This window comes from Perognathus longimembris, chromosome 18 (genome assembly GCF_023159225.1).
Source record: "Perognathus longimembris pacificus isolate PPM17 chromosome 18, ASM2315922v1, whole genome shotgun sequence".
Taxonomy (NCBI): Eukaryota; Metazoa; Chordata; class Mammalia; order Rodentia; family Heteromyidae; genus Perognathus; species Perognathus longimembris.
In genome coordinates this window covers 5,124,746-5,137,770 of record NC_063178.1, presented here as the reverse complement: position 1 = coordinate 5,137,770, position 13,025 = coordinate 5,124,746, and positions in this window count along the sequence as shown.

Here is a 13,025-nt window from a genome sequence, read left to right as displayed (position 1 = left end):
TGCCAAAAAGGCAAGCCCTGCCCACCTCGATGTTTACTCTGGAAAGTTTTGCATGGGTTGAGCTCTGGTATTTATGATCCATTAAAGTTAAATTGTTGAGGATTAGATTGGACAAGAGGAGAACATTTCTTAAGTGGAGCAAGAAAGACCAGAACAGGCAATTTCTTCGGAGCAGGGATTTGACCTGGAAAGATTGAGCAAGTCAGAACTGTCCTGATGGAATCTTAGAGATCTGTGCTCACGTAAAGAGAGACAGGAAACAGTAAGGAAACACACAGAAAGGAGGACAAACCCAGGGAGCGTTGCTCAAATACCAAGGAGCTTTCAGAATCCCCAGGGGAGCCTAACACCAGATCTCTTGTCACTTAATGCTCTCATTCCCAATATAGAATGATACCCCATCCTAACTGGAATTAATGATAGCTATTTTTTTTTTTAGGGCAGTGGTTGGATAAGCAAAAGCTGGCATTAGGTATTACATAACACCACATATGGATGATGTTATCCTTTGCAGCTCCAGAATTCCAACGTGGGATGCTGGAACACCTGTCATGTTGATGATCATGTGGTATTCCTGGAGCCAGCAAACAGGAGCCCCCCCCACCCACCCCCCAAATACTGGAAACATCCCCGTGCTTAGCCACAATTCCATTGTCACTCTCAAGACAACTAGCAGGAAGTCCTTGAAAATAGCTAATACCCACACCACGTTCAATGTTTTGCTGGCTGTCTCAAACAGATATCTTTGGGGCACTGGTGTGTTCAGATGCTAACCCTAATGAGAGCTCCTGGTTTGCTTAGAAGGCTATTGACATCTCCTTAGTCTATCATCGTTTTTATCTACCCCCTTGTCCCGTCCCATTTGTCTTCTGGATCACTGCAGGTGAAGAGTCAAAGTCAGATTTGCTAGGGAGTTCCCACATCCTAGGTCTGGTTGTGTGCATGTTCCTGCAGCCTTCCTGACTATAACTTGCTGGGAAGAGGGAGTATGATCTGCTGTGCGCACATAGGCAAAACTGGTTGTCATTAAGAGGGCAACTAGATGGTCCCATTTCTAAACAATAGGGCACATCATCCAGTATGTTTATAATCCGCCAGAGAGGATGCTGTGATCGCTCTGTGGATCGACCTCTGTCTCTTATTGCGCTGTTATTTGAGTGTCCCTTTTCATTTCCTTAAACCTGAAGAAATAAACATGAATAAAATCAAAGTCTCTTCCATTCAAAATCCAGCTTCTGTTTCAGAAACTCCTAGGCAATGTAGGATCTCCTCCCAGTGGCCTTCCCTGCAATGGTCTGCTAGGTTTTTTGTGTGTGTTCTGTTCTCATTTCCAAAACCCTATTTGGGACCTGAATCTGTCCCCAAATTATGTCTATTTTTCAACCCCTCATTGTGACTGCTTGATTACAAGTCATACTTAATATAATTGCCATCTAACTTAAAGTGATTCGCCCTAGAAAGCAAGCAGCATCTGCTCATCAGTAGAACTATCTTCAAAAGACTCGAAACATACATGTTTTCCTTTTCTTTTCACATCCACGACCCACCATTTCTCAAACAATCCTCTCTTTTTGTCAAAAAAAAACTTTTTTAAAAAAAAAAGGTGATATACAGAGGGATGACGGTTATATAAGTCAGGTACACAATACATTCATTTTTGGACAATGCCACCCCTTCCGTCATTCTCCCAGGTTGTCCCTCCCTCAAACAACCCTTTCTCTGAAAATACTAGAAATATGTATACCATGAACTGGGCAGAGGCAGATATCAAGAGCAGAGAAGGGAGGCTATCCATCTTTCCTCGGTCTACTGTTTGAGAGTACTTGGTATTGGAAAGTTCCTGACAATGAGGAATCTCTCCCCCAGGGACTGGGGATTGACACAGGGACTCAAGCCTTTGCATCCAAGTGTGTCTCGTCCTCTTAAAATACGCAGTAACCTGCTGAATTCGAGAGACACGATTCCATGTGACATAATTATGGGTTTCAACATTCTCATGTTACATCATTATCTGGGGAAAAAAAGAATTTAGTCTCCAACACAAATACTACTATGGAGAAATTTGGAAGACTGCACTTAAAAGAAGACTTCTTTAAAAAATTAAAATCTCCAAAATATTTTTTTTTGATTCGCTGGATTAAGTGTACCATTTCCCAATAGGAAGATGGCTTCCATTTTTACTCAGTGACTTGTTCTTCAAGAGGAGGTTGCGTGTAAAGCTGAGCAAAACTCAGTGTTCCTCTAAAGCAAAACATAGTCTGAATGAAGTTTTTGGAAGACTGTCCTAAAAATAGAAAATACTACACAAGCCACCACTGGTGTTCACAGATAACCTGAGTGTCAGGCATATTTTGAATGTCATGTATTATACTTTTCAGTGATTTTCCACTCAAGCATATATTCTTGAAGTATATGGCATACTATTACATAACCAGCACTAGCAATCAAGACAGGAATAGTCCCGATGCCCCAAAGGCCTTGCCATGATGACTTTGCAGTTGATTTCCCTACCTTCCCTTCTCCTTCCCTCCTCCCCTCCCCTTCCCTGGATCAGGGAAACAGTGATTTGCATTGTGTGAAGAGAGTTTTGCTTTGTATAGAATTTCACATGAATGGAACAATACAGTCTGAGCTACTTTGCATTTGACATCTTTAACATAGCATAGTGTTGTGACATTCACCCACGGGTGGCATATTAACTTGCTCCTTTCTATTGCTGAGTGTTATTCCATTGCATGGGTGCTCTAGAGTGTTTGTCCACCTGTCAGTCAACAGACCTTCGGTGTGGCTTGCAGTATTCCTCTACTAAGTAAAATGCTGGTATGGAAACTTATACCCAAATTTGTGCAGACAAGCGCAAATGGCTTAGATTTTCTTCAGTTTCAGCTACAAGTGGTCAACCATGGTCTGGAAATACCAAATGGAAAATTCCAGAAATAAAACAATTCTTGGGCTTTAAACTGTGTGCTGTTCTCAAAAGCTTGATATAAAAGGAAACACTGTAAGAGCAAGGGAGAGAGGGAAATAGACCAAATTTACATAATTTTTATGACAATACATTGTTATACTTGTATTTTATAATTTAGGAACATCTTCATTTACTTGAGGGCCATTCATAGCTCTTCTTTCATGATTATCTACAAATCTTTGACCACTACGACCACAAAATCATTTCTTTCTTATTACTTACACAGAGGATAGATCGATCGATCGATAGATAGATAGATAGATAGATAGATAGATAGATAGATAGATAGATAGATAGATGAGATAAATACAGAAATGTAGATGCATGCATATATTTGTACAGGTTATTAGATATAAATAGACATAAATGGCATACATATTTCTTTTTATATTCATCATGCACGCCTTTGTCAGAGATATGTTCTACAAAAATTTCTCCCTAGCTATGGAATGCATTTGGTTCCCTGATCTGAGTCTTTGAATGAGCAAAGTTCTTTACAAACCTTCCAGAGGTCTCCTCATTGGAGTGTTTGTATTCGTTTCATCCGTGCCTGCTTGGGTGGGGGGGGGGGGAGGCTGGGAAACGATGGGGGAACCAGCAAAGCAGGATAATGGGTCATATACCCCAGGGGCCAGGAAGAAAGCATGGGTAGCTGTCTCAAGCAGAGAGGCTAGAAAGCACCAGGAGCTCGAGCAAACAGGTGCCTTAGAAAGTAAAGGCTGCTCTCTTTACCAGCCCTGGCTGGCTGTGCTAGCTTGGGCTTGCTCACTTCAGAATGTCTGGAGAAGGTGGGGTAGGACGGGAAAAGGCTTTCCTTAACGCTCAGGGTTCCTGATGGGAGCTGAAAGGGAAGCTGAAAAGGATAGGATAGGAAGAGAAAGGCAATCTGGTTTGAGGTTAACCCTGAGTGCTAGCCTCCTGGAACAGTGGCCAAGCAGGGAGGTGACTTGGGTGGGAGTTCAGCTAGAAAAAATGGGATGCTTTCCCCCTCTAGGAAATAAGATGAACTAATATCCCCTTTGCCAAAAAACCAAAGAGTAAAAACAACCTTCTCCATTCTCCTCACTTACGTTCATTTATTTCCCAAGCAAGCTTTCTAAGCAAGCTTTCCACTGTGATAATAAACCCAGTTTCTACTGTAGCAGAAGCGTTAAGTCTTCCACTGCAGGTTTCAATTTACTACAAAACATGCTTCTCTCTCCTTTTTTAATAACAAAAGCTATTAAAGACAAAAGTGATGAAAGTGATTGTAAGAAAGAAAGAAACAAATAAACAAGCTGGCGCTGGTGGCTCACAGCTCTGATCCTAGCAACTCAGGAGGCTGAGATCTGAGGATGGCAACTCAAATCCAGCACAGGCAGGAGTGCTGGCTAATAGAGGCTCATGGGAGTCCATGGTTTGCCGAGCGTTCCAGCCATTACCCAAACAGTACAAATGAAAGGTGCCCTGCCTTCCTGAGAGTCCCTGTGGACCAGCGGCTGGGGGTAGTGGCAATCCCTGTTAGCCCACTGCAGGTGAAGCATGATGGCTAGGTACATGACTGTCACCTCCACTGACACGGAGGAGCCTAAAGAGGAATTCCACAGTCTAGCCTAGTTCAGACATAAAAGGAGATCCTACCTTGACAATAACCAATGTCAAAGGAGGCTGGAGGAATGGCTCAAGAGTTTGAGCACCTGCCTAGCAAACATGAGACTCCTGAGTTCAATCCCCAGAACCACCAGCACCACCACCACCAACAGCAATAAAGATGGAAGTCCAGTGAATGACCCTGGGTTTTTTTCTCCTGTGGAAGAGTCTTCCACAACCTTCTCCAACTCCCCAATGCATTCTTCAATGCCCCCCCCCAACTGCTGTCCTGCCCTCCCTTGAAGTCAAAGTTCTCCTGGTCAAGCCAGCTCCTTCCTGACTCTCCTTCACAAGCATCAACCAGAATAACTCTCCTGCATGACTAGCCCTGCTCTAGCATCCGATTTATAGAGGTCACAATCTAAACAAGCACATGGCTGGATTTTTTTAACTGTTGCCCAAGGGGGAAAAAAATGTACTGTGATGTTTTAGTAATTACTGATACATCTGCATGTGTTTCTAACATTTGCTCGATCATGTGTATTCTTAGCTATTCGCCAGGACTTTTTTTTTCTTCACTTCCTTTTTTCTGCTTTCTGACTTTTTCTGGATAGATGAAAGAGTCTGCATTTTTAATCCTCCACTGATTTCAGAAGTTTGCATCTAGGTCTCTCTCTCCTCTTGAAATTCTAATTATAACATAATAGCAATTGGGACTCTATTTCCTGGGATGGCTGTGTTTCTTTTGAAGTAGTGGGGTTTTTCCCCCTTCTCTTACAGATAATTTAACTCCAGACTGTGGAGGAACCCTTTAGAAACAGAAAATCCATAGTTACTTACCAGAGAGCACCCCAGTCTTAATCCATCCTTTACCATTCTCTCCATGTGTATCTCCTGTGTTTCCCCTATACTTTTCCAACTATGATTTCCTCACCTCATTGTCTATTGGTCTGTGCTACTTGTCTTCCTGGTACCTAAGGAGATGGTGGGCTTGGTGGACATCCTTCTTCAGGTCCCCATCGGAAGAATGGGGTCAAATATTCACACAGCCCTAATCCTTCAAAAACAGTGAATAGAGAATTTGCCACTGGAGCTCTGAGAATTTGCCACCTGGAAACTGTGTGTCCTCACCCCCCCCCCATATGTGTGTGTGTGTGTGTGTATATATATATATATATATATATATATATATACATAGATATACATAGATATATATATATATGCATATATATGTTCCATATACCACAGGGAATTCTTCACAAGGCAGCAAATCAGTGATATTTTAAGGCGTCTAGGGTCTTTCTTAAGCATAGTTTGCCTTTTGCCTGACATTTTATCTCTCTAGCAGAATTTTACATCTATCTCCTGGGGAACTTACAGAGCTCAAGCTAACCAACCAGACATATAACTTTGAAAAACAGAATAATTTACCATAATCTTTTCTAAGCTTAAAGTTGGCACCCCAGTGAGAGCTTTATTTAAACAATGGTAACAAGGTTCTAAGATGGAGGAGACAGAGAATGGCAATGCCTAGAATATTCTTTTTAGATGAAAAACATACACAACAAACCTTTTCCCTTCCAAAAATGATGGCTGTGTTTGGCACTTATAACCATAGCCCAGTCTGTTAAGCAAACGTAACTTATGGTTTGATTTTTTTTCCTGTTCCTAAGGAAATTCAAACTAAATAAGAATTATCTCAGGAAAATGTGGCCAAACGTGAAAGCAGAGCCTTCTACTCCCATAGAACTGTGTCACTGAAGTCCAAAGAATCGTAACAAATTGCTAAGTGGTTTATGCTTGTAATCCTAGCTATACAGGAGGCTCAGATCTGAGCAGAATCATCCTGGGCAAGAAAGTCTGTGAGATTCCTATCTCCAATTGACTGCAGAAGTGGAGCTGTGGCTCAAGTGGCAGAGCACCACCAGAGCAAAAACGCCAAGTAAGAACACAAGACTGTCAATCCAAGCTCCAACAGTGGCAAAAATGAAATATAACATAATTTTTGCAAATTCTTTGAGTTCTTGCTTCTTCATCCTGATCCTCACATTGGGTTTTTGTTGTTGTTGTTTGTTTGTTTCTTTTTTTTTCATTCGTGGGGCTTGAACTCTGGGCCTGGGCGCTGTCCCTGAGCTCTTCAGTTCAAGTCTAGCACTCTACCACTTGAGCCATTTTTTTTTTTTTTGGTGGTTCATTGGAGATAAGTCTCAAGCACTTTCCTGCCTGTGCTGGATTTGAGTTGCCATCCTCAGATCTCAGCCTCCTGAGTTGCTAGGATCAGAGCTGTGAGCCACCAGCGCCAGCTTGTTTATTTGTTTCTTTTTTTCTTTCTTTCTTATAATCATTTTCATCACTTTTGTCTTTAATAGCTTTTGTTATTAAAAAAGGAGAGAGAAGCATGTTTTGTAGTAAATTGAAACCTGCAGTGGAAGACTTAACGCTTCTGCTACAGTAGAAACTGGGTTTATTATCACAGTGGAAAGCTTGCTTAGAAAGCTTGCTTGGGAAATAAATGAACGTAAGTGAGGAGAATGGAGAAGGTTGTTTTTACTCTTTGGTTTTTTGGCAAAGGGGATATTAGTTCATCTTATTTCCTAGAGAGGGAAAGCATCCCATTTTTTCTAGCTGAACTCCCACCCAAGTCACCTCCCTGCTTGGCCACTGTTCCAGGAGGCCAGCACTCAGGGTTAACCTCAAACCAGATTGCCTTTCTCTTCCTATCCTATCCTTTTCAGCTTCCCTTTCAGCTCCCATCAGGAACCCTGAGCATTAAGGAAAGCCTTTTCCCGTCCTACCCCACCTTCTCCAGACATTCTGAAGTGAGCAAGCCCAAGCTAGCACAGCCAGCCAGGGCTGGTAAAGAGAGCAGCCTTTACTTTCTAAGGCACCTGTTTGCTCGAGCTCCTGGTGCTTTCTAGCCTCTCTGCTTGAGACAGCTACCCATGCTTTCTTCCTGGCCCCTGGGGTAATATGACCCATTATCCTGCTTTGCTGGTTCCCCCATCATTCCCCAGCACCCCCCCCCCCCCGAAAGCAGGGATGAAACGAAACCATCTGGAGAAAAGAGCATCTCCGGATGTGTGTCTCACGACTGCAGCCATCTCCGGCAGACGGGGCGGCCCTTCCCTGTGGTTTGGAGACACACCGCCACCATCAGAATCAGCCTCTTGACTCTGATTATCTGCTCTCCATTGCTTGACACACACAGAGGGATGCTGATTGTGTGGACGCTCAGGCCTGAACAAGAGAAGTTGTTTCCAAGACTCATTCTCTCTGCTGTGCCTGGTACCTAACTTAGTGGAAAGAAAGACAGACAACTCAGGGCTCTTTTATTCAGGAAAAATGGCTTCAATCCATCCATGTGTCCTTGACCAAGGACAATCATTTCATGGTTTTGGGGAGCTCATTCCCATCCCAGATGTTCTGCAAGTGTCTGGGTGAGGAATATCCACTTCTCAGGATGCATAAAGACCACAAAAACATTGGGTACATGACAGGAAAACACATATGCTTCTCCCATTAGCTGCCCACAAATGATGTTATAAATATTCAAGTGGCCCTTGGAAGAAAGAAATGTTCCCCGTGCCTAGTCCCACATGGAAATCCTAGTTGTTTTCAGCAGTCCTGGGGCCAACACAACCCACCACAGAGCCAGAAAGACTGTGGCTATTACTTCCACACAATCGAAAGATCGGACCCTACACATTCTTTGTATTTAAAAACAATCTTCCAACATTACACACCCCAAAGTTATACACCCAGCTTGCTTTTATGGCTAAAGGTATTATGTCTGATTATACTTTTGTCTCCTCTGAAGAAATCAGCGTAGCGATATAGAGACTCTCCCACCGTCTCCCCCTCTTCCCAAGGTCCCTAAAGGGAATAATTATTTACCCAAACGGGCATGCAACAGCAAACCCTCTGGATGTACGAAGAAGTGATTCGCACGTTTACTATGCTGACTGTCAGCGATCTGTCCTCAGGCTGTTGGAAAGGTCAGCGTGGTCAACCCCACTGTAGGATAACGAAGGAGGTGAACTCTGAAGCTATTTGGGATCACCTGCGCCCACATGCATGCGTGTGTGCGTGTGTGTGTGTATGTGTGTGTGCGTGTGCAGTACCTGGGTTTATCCGGTATGTTGCGTATCTGCATATGTGCATGTGAATATGAGCATACGCACACACACACACACACGTGTTCATGCATGTGCCCTGTGCACCTGCTCCATCAGAGTGATTTTTCCAGAAAAGAGTGTATTCACACACCTCCCTCAGAGCCATGCCGTGCCCCAAGGCTCCCCTGGGGCATTCGCATGGTGAATTCCACAGGACGTAGAGCTCTCTATGGACACCACGGCCTGAAAGCTCAAGGTGTCTTTCCATTTTCTTAAACAAAATGAGTTGGGAGTTGCCGACGACACAGCGTTGCAGGTCTGAGTACCGGCAAGGTGCTCGGGATAGAACTGGGTGAGGAGAGTGACGTGGGCAAGCACAGAAGGCAACACAATTACTGAGCGACGTGAGAACCGAGAGGCAGTATGGGAGGCTGAACAGCTTCCGGGCTTGGCCCAGTCTCAAGGTAAGGGAGGAAATCCAGACAGGATTGGGGTGGCAGGTGGGGGGGCAGGAGAGGAAGAGAGGGAGGAAGAGCAAAAGAGTATGAGAGAAGGTAAAAGGTGGAAGGCCATCTGGATTCCCAGGCCAGATCCAGCCGTGAATGTTCTTGAGATGGAACACACTGAAGAACATGGCCGCTGTCTTACTGTCTTAGTACATACAAAGGGGCATGTTAGGACTGTACAGGAAAGTGATATTCATCCAAAATGTAAATGGGGTTATTTTCTTCCTCTTCTTTTCTGATAAGTCCCGTGGATGCCTCTAACTTGCCTTGCTTTGCACTGGACATCTCTTGAAAATCACCTCTCATTCACCTTGGGTGATGTACGCAAACACACTCTCCAGTTATCCGTCTTCCTGGTTAAGTGTGACCCTTAGTTGAAATGGATATTAGCGGCAACTGAAGGCTTTAGCTTCCTTCTTAGGGACAATAATTTGCCTTGCTTAGATGTTTTAAGAACCTTAAGACTCTCCTTGCACAACTACTTAAAGATAATAAAAATAAATAAATAAATAATAGTGATGGTTGGAAAAGAGTCCTAAAGAACTCAAGTTGCTCCTGTATACTAAACGTACAATCTAAATAATTACCTCTACCCAGTTGTACATAGCATATAGATCACCGTAAATCTCATTACATCAAAATTTTAGTTTCATCAATGCGAAGTCTTTAGAATTCAATTGAATAATAACATCATCAGGCAAAGTCATCCATACTAATTTTTATGAAATATTATCCCACGGTTAGCTAGTGCTGGCCTCACAATTTTTACCCCACCACTCAAGAACAGGATATGATCAACAAACGGAATGATTTTTCTCTCTAATGCAGAGTAATCTATCTGCTCCTGACTAAATTGCATTCAATTTTTCTTCCATAATGGCTTCCTCTTTAGATGAAATGAGCTTTTTGTATTTATGAAAAATGCTCATCATGTTGGCTGCTCACTGAGATAACTTAGCAACTTTTGAATTCAGATAGGGGTCCAGCACATGTTAAACAGCAACTGGTAATTAATAGCCTATTGATTGGTTCAGCTTCGTCTAATCATAGGCTGTATAATAAATCATAAGGTGCGTTGCAATTAGAAAAATCCATACAAAATAATAAAGTACTGTTATCTTAGTAACCTTACCGAGTGAGAGCAATGCATCATGGAGTAATTGCTACAATATAAGTGTACCTGCTTAGGAAGATTTTCCATTTATCAACTGCAACAAACCTCCTGCTCTCACATCAACTGCCATACTGGCTAAGGGGCCTGGTGAAATACCTACCTAATATCCCTCCAAATGACTGTTTCTCCTCTAAGAATTTTCAATACCACCAAAGACTAGGAGAGCCTTCTCCCTTCCTCCACTCCCAATCGTGATTAAAGGCTCCATTATTTCAGCAATATCCACCAGAATCACAACATTTATACTGCTTTCAGCATTTCCATTACCAACCCCTAATAAATGACCCACTATATAGCAAAATTGTACCAGCTGGGGACAAAACTAGCCTCTCAAAAGATTTTAGCCTGAGAGTAGGTACTTGTTTTTATGAAGAGATCTCACCACCTCTTTTTTTTTTTCCTTAAATGTATTGAGGACTTTTATTAATAGTTACCACCAACTTCACAGGAAAAAAAAATACAAGGGGATTGTGTTATAGCTTCTTTAAAAAATTGTTTAGATTGCTTCTAAAATAGTAAGACACTGGGGACAATTTTTACCTTAGAATACTCTATAGATAATGGACTCTTGTTTTCTACACTGGGTTGTAATTAATAACTATGAAAATTGAAAGGCTAAAGGCTTAATTGGTGTCATTATTTGATTGAATAGTATTTCAAATGGATATATAGTCAAGCTACCAGGGATTTTTGAGGTCATTTAATCCAACAACCATTTGAGGATTCCCTCTCCAAGGGTATTGGCTAATGTGAATTAGAGTTCAGGGGCAAAGGTAAGAGACATCCATGTGACATCCCGTTCACAGTTCTCCTTCCCCACGGTTGCTCTCAGTATGCATCTAAGCTCCCATCATTTTCTGAGGCTGTGTACTGAGTGGATAATAAACAGGCTGTTGTGTGCTGAGGATGAGCCTGGCTGAGGTACCATCAAAGGCACAAGGCAGCCACAGAGACGGGTCACCACTGCAAGTAACATCACCCTCATCGGCCAATGCAGCTGAGTGGTCCATGACCATACCTTCACAACATCGCTAGCACAGACCAGAGAACCCAAGTAAAGGTCCTAGTAGCTCCACTGACCAAGCACATGCTCTCTGGGAAGCCAGGCCCTACAACACTAGCCCTCCGAGGGTTCAACGTCCTGGATACAACTATACTAAGACGGAAGCATTTCCCTTTGAAAATGGTGCATTTTCATAACTAACTCAAGGGTTTGTTTTCACCGAATGACAACAGCTCTTTTGATGACATAGCTTCTATTTCCCTGATCATTATTTTCCTTTTGGCTCAGAAGGTAATATAAAAACATGAAGTATCCACTTGTTCTACTGCTGAAGACATAGATAAGCTTCTCCAACCCTAGCATAAAATACAGTCATGGGTGTAAACAAATTTACTGGAAATCTGTATGGCAGGGTGAGTATAGAATAAAAATGGATTACAAACTTGAGTGAGGGAAGATCTAAAGTGATCTTATCACAGTAAAAGTAAGATAAAGCATATATATTCATGATCTCAGTGGTCATCCCCAGGCCCATAGATAGATCAACATGTCACGTTGAATACTAGGGCTTTCATTTGCCAAACATAAATTTAATAAAGCAGAAAAAAAATATAGCAAGTCTGAAAAACAAATTCACAATCAGGAGGAATGTAAGGAAACAAGAATAATGTGAAGGGGCTAGGAATATGGCTTAGTGGCAAGAGTGCCTGCCTCATATACATGAGGCCCTGGGTTCAATTCCCCAGTACCACATATACAGAAAACGGCCAGAAGTGGTGCTGTGGCTCAGGTGGCAGAGTGCTAGCCTTGAGCAAAAAAGAAGCCAGGGACAGTGCTCAGGCCCTGAGTCCAAGGCCCAGGACTGGCCAAAAAAAAAAAAAAGAAGAATGTGAAGTGGTATCCCAGATGGACTTATGAAGGGGACAAAGGATACTTGGCAAATACTAAGGAAATGTGAATGAAGTATGAACTTCAGTTAATAACAATGCATCCATATTAGTCCATTCACCTGAAAAAAAATGGACCACACTCACGAAAGGTATATATAATAAGGACATGGAGTCTGAGCGACACTCTTATCATTACCTTCTTATCTAAAGCTGAAACTACTCTAGAACTTCAAAATACACTTAAGGACAAAACCAATTTAAGTGTCAATATGCTGAATGAAAGAAGGCAGTCAGGAGAGCAAGTAATGCATGACTCTGTTCTTGCAAAGTGGTCATCAGAGGAAAATGCATTCTCCATAATGCAGGCTAGCACCTGCTTCGGACTAGAGGAGCAAGGGGCAGGGAAAATAGGGGATAATCACTATTATGCAGAGGCTTGTCATCAGACAAGGGAAAAAATACTCTAACAACTGACTGTGTGATGCTCCACATATCTGAGACCATACTGAAAACCATTAAATGGTACACTTGCTCTGGGCAAATTATATGGAATGGGAATTACGTTTCAATAAAACTGCTAATAAAAAATGCTATAAACTAATTGGAGTCATGGAGTGCTATTGAAATGTACAGGGTCAGTAAGGAGTCCTTTTCAGATGAGGATTTTCAAAGAGCCAATAAAACAAACACTAAATACAAGCCTTCATTGCGTACCAATGTTTAAATAAGTAGATTTTCATGAAACTATGGCCCTTCAAATCTCTGCTCTGTTACTAAACATTTATGCAAATATAAGGATC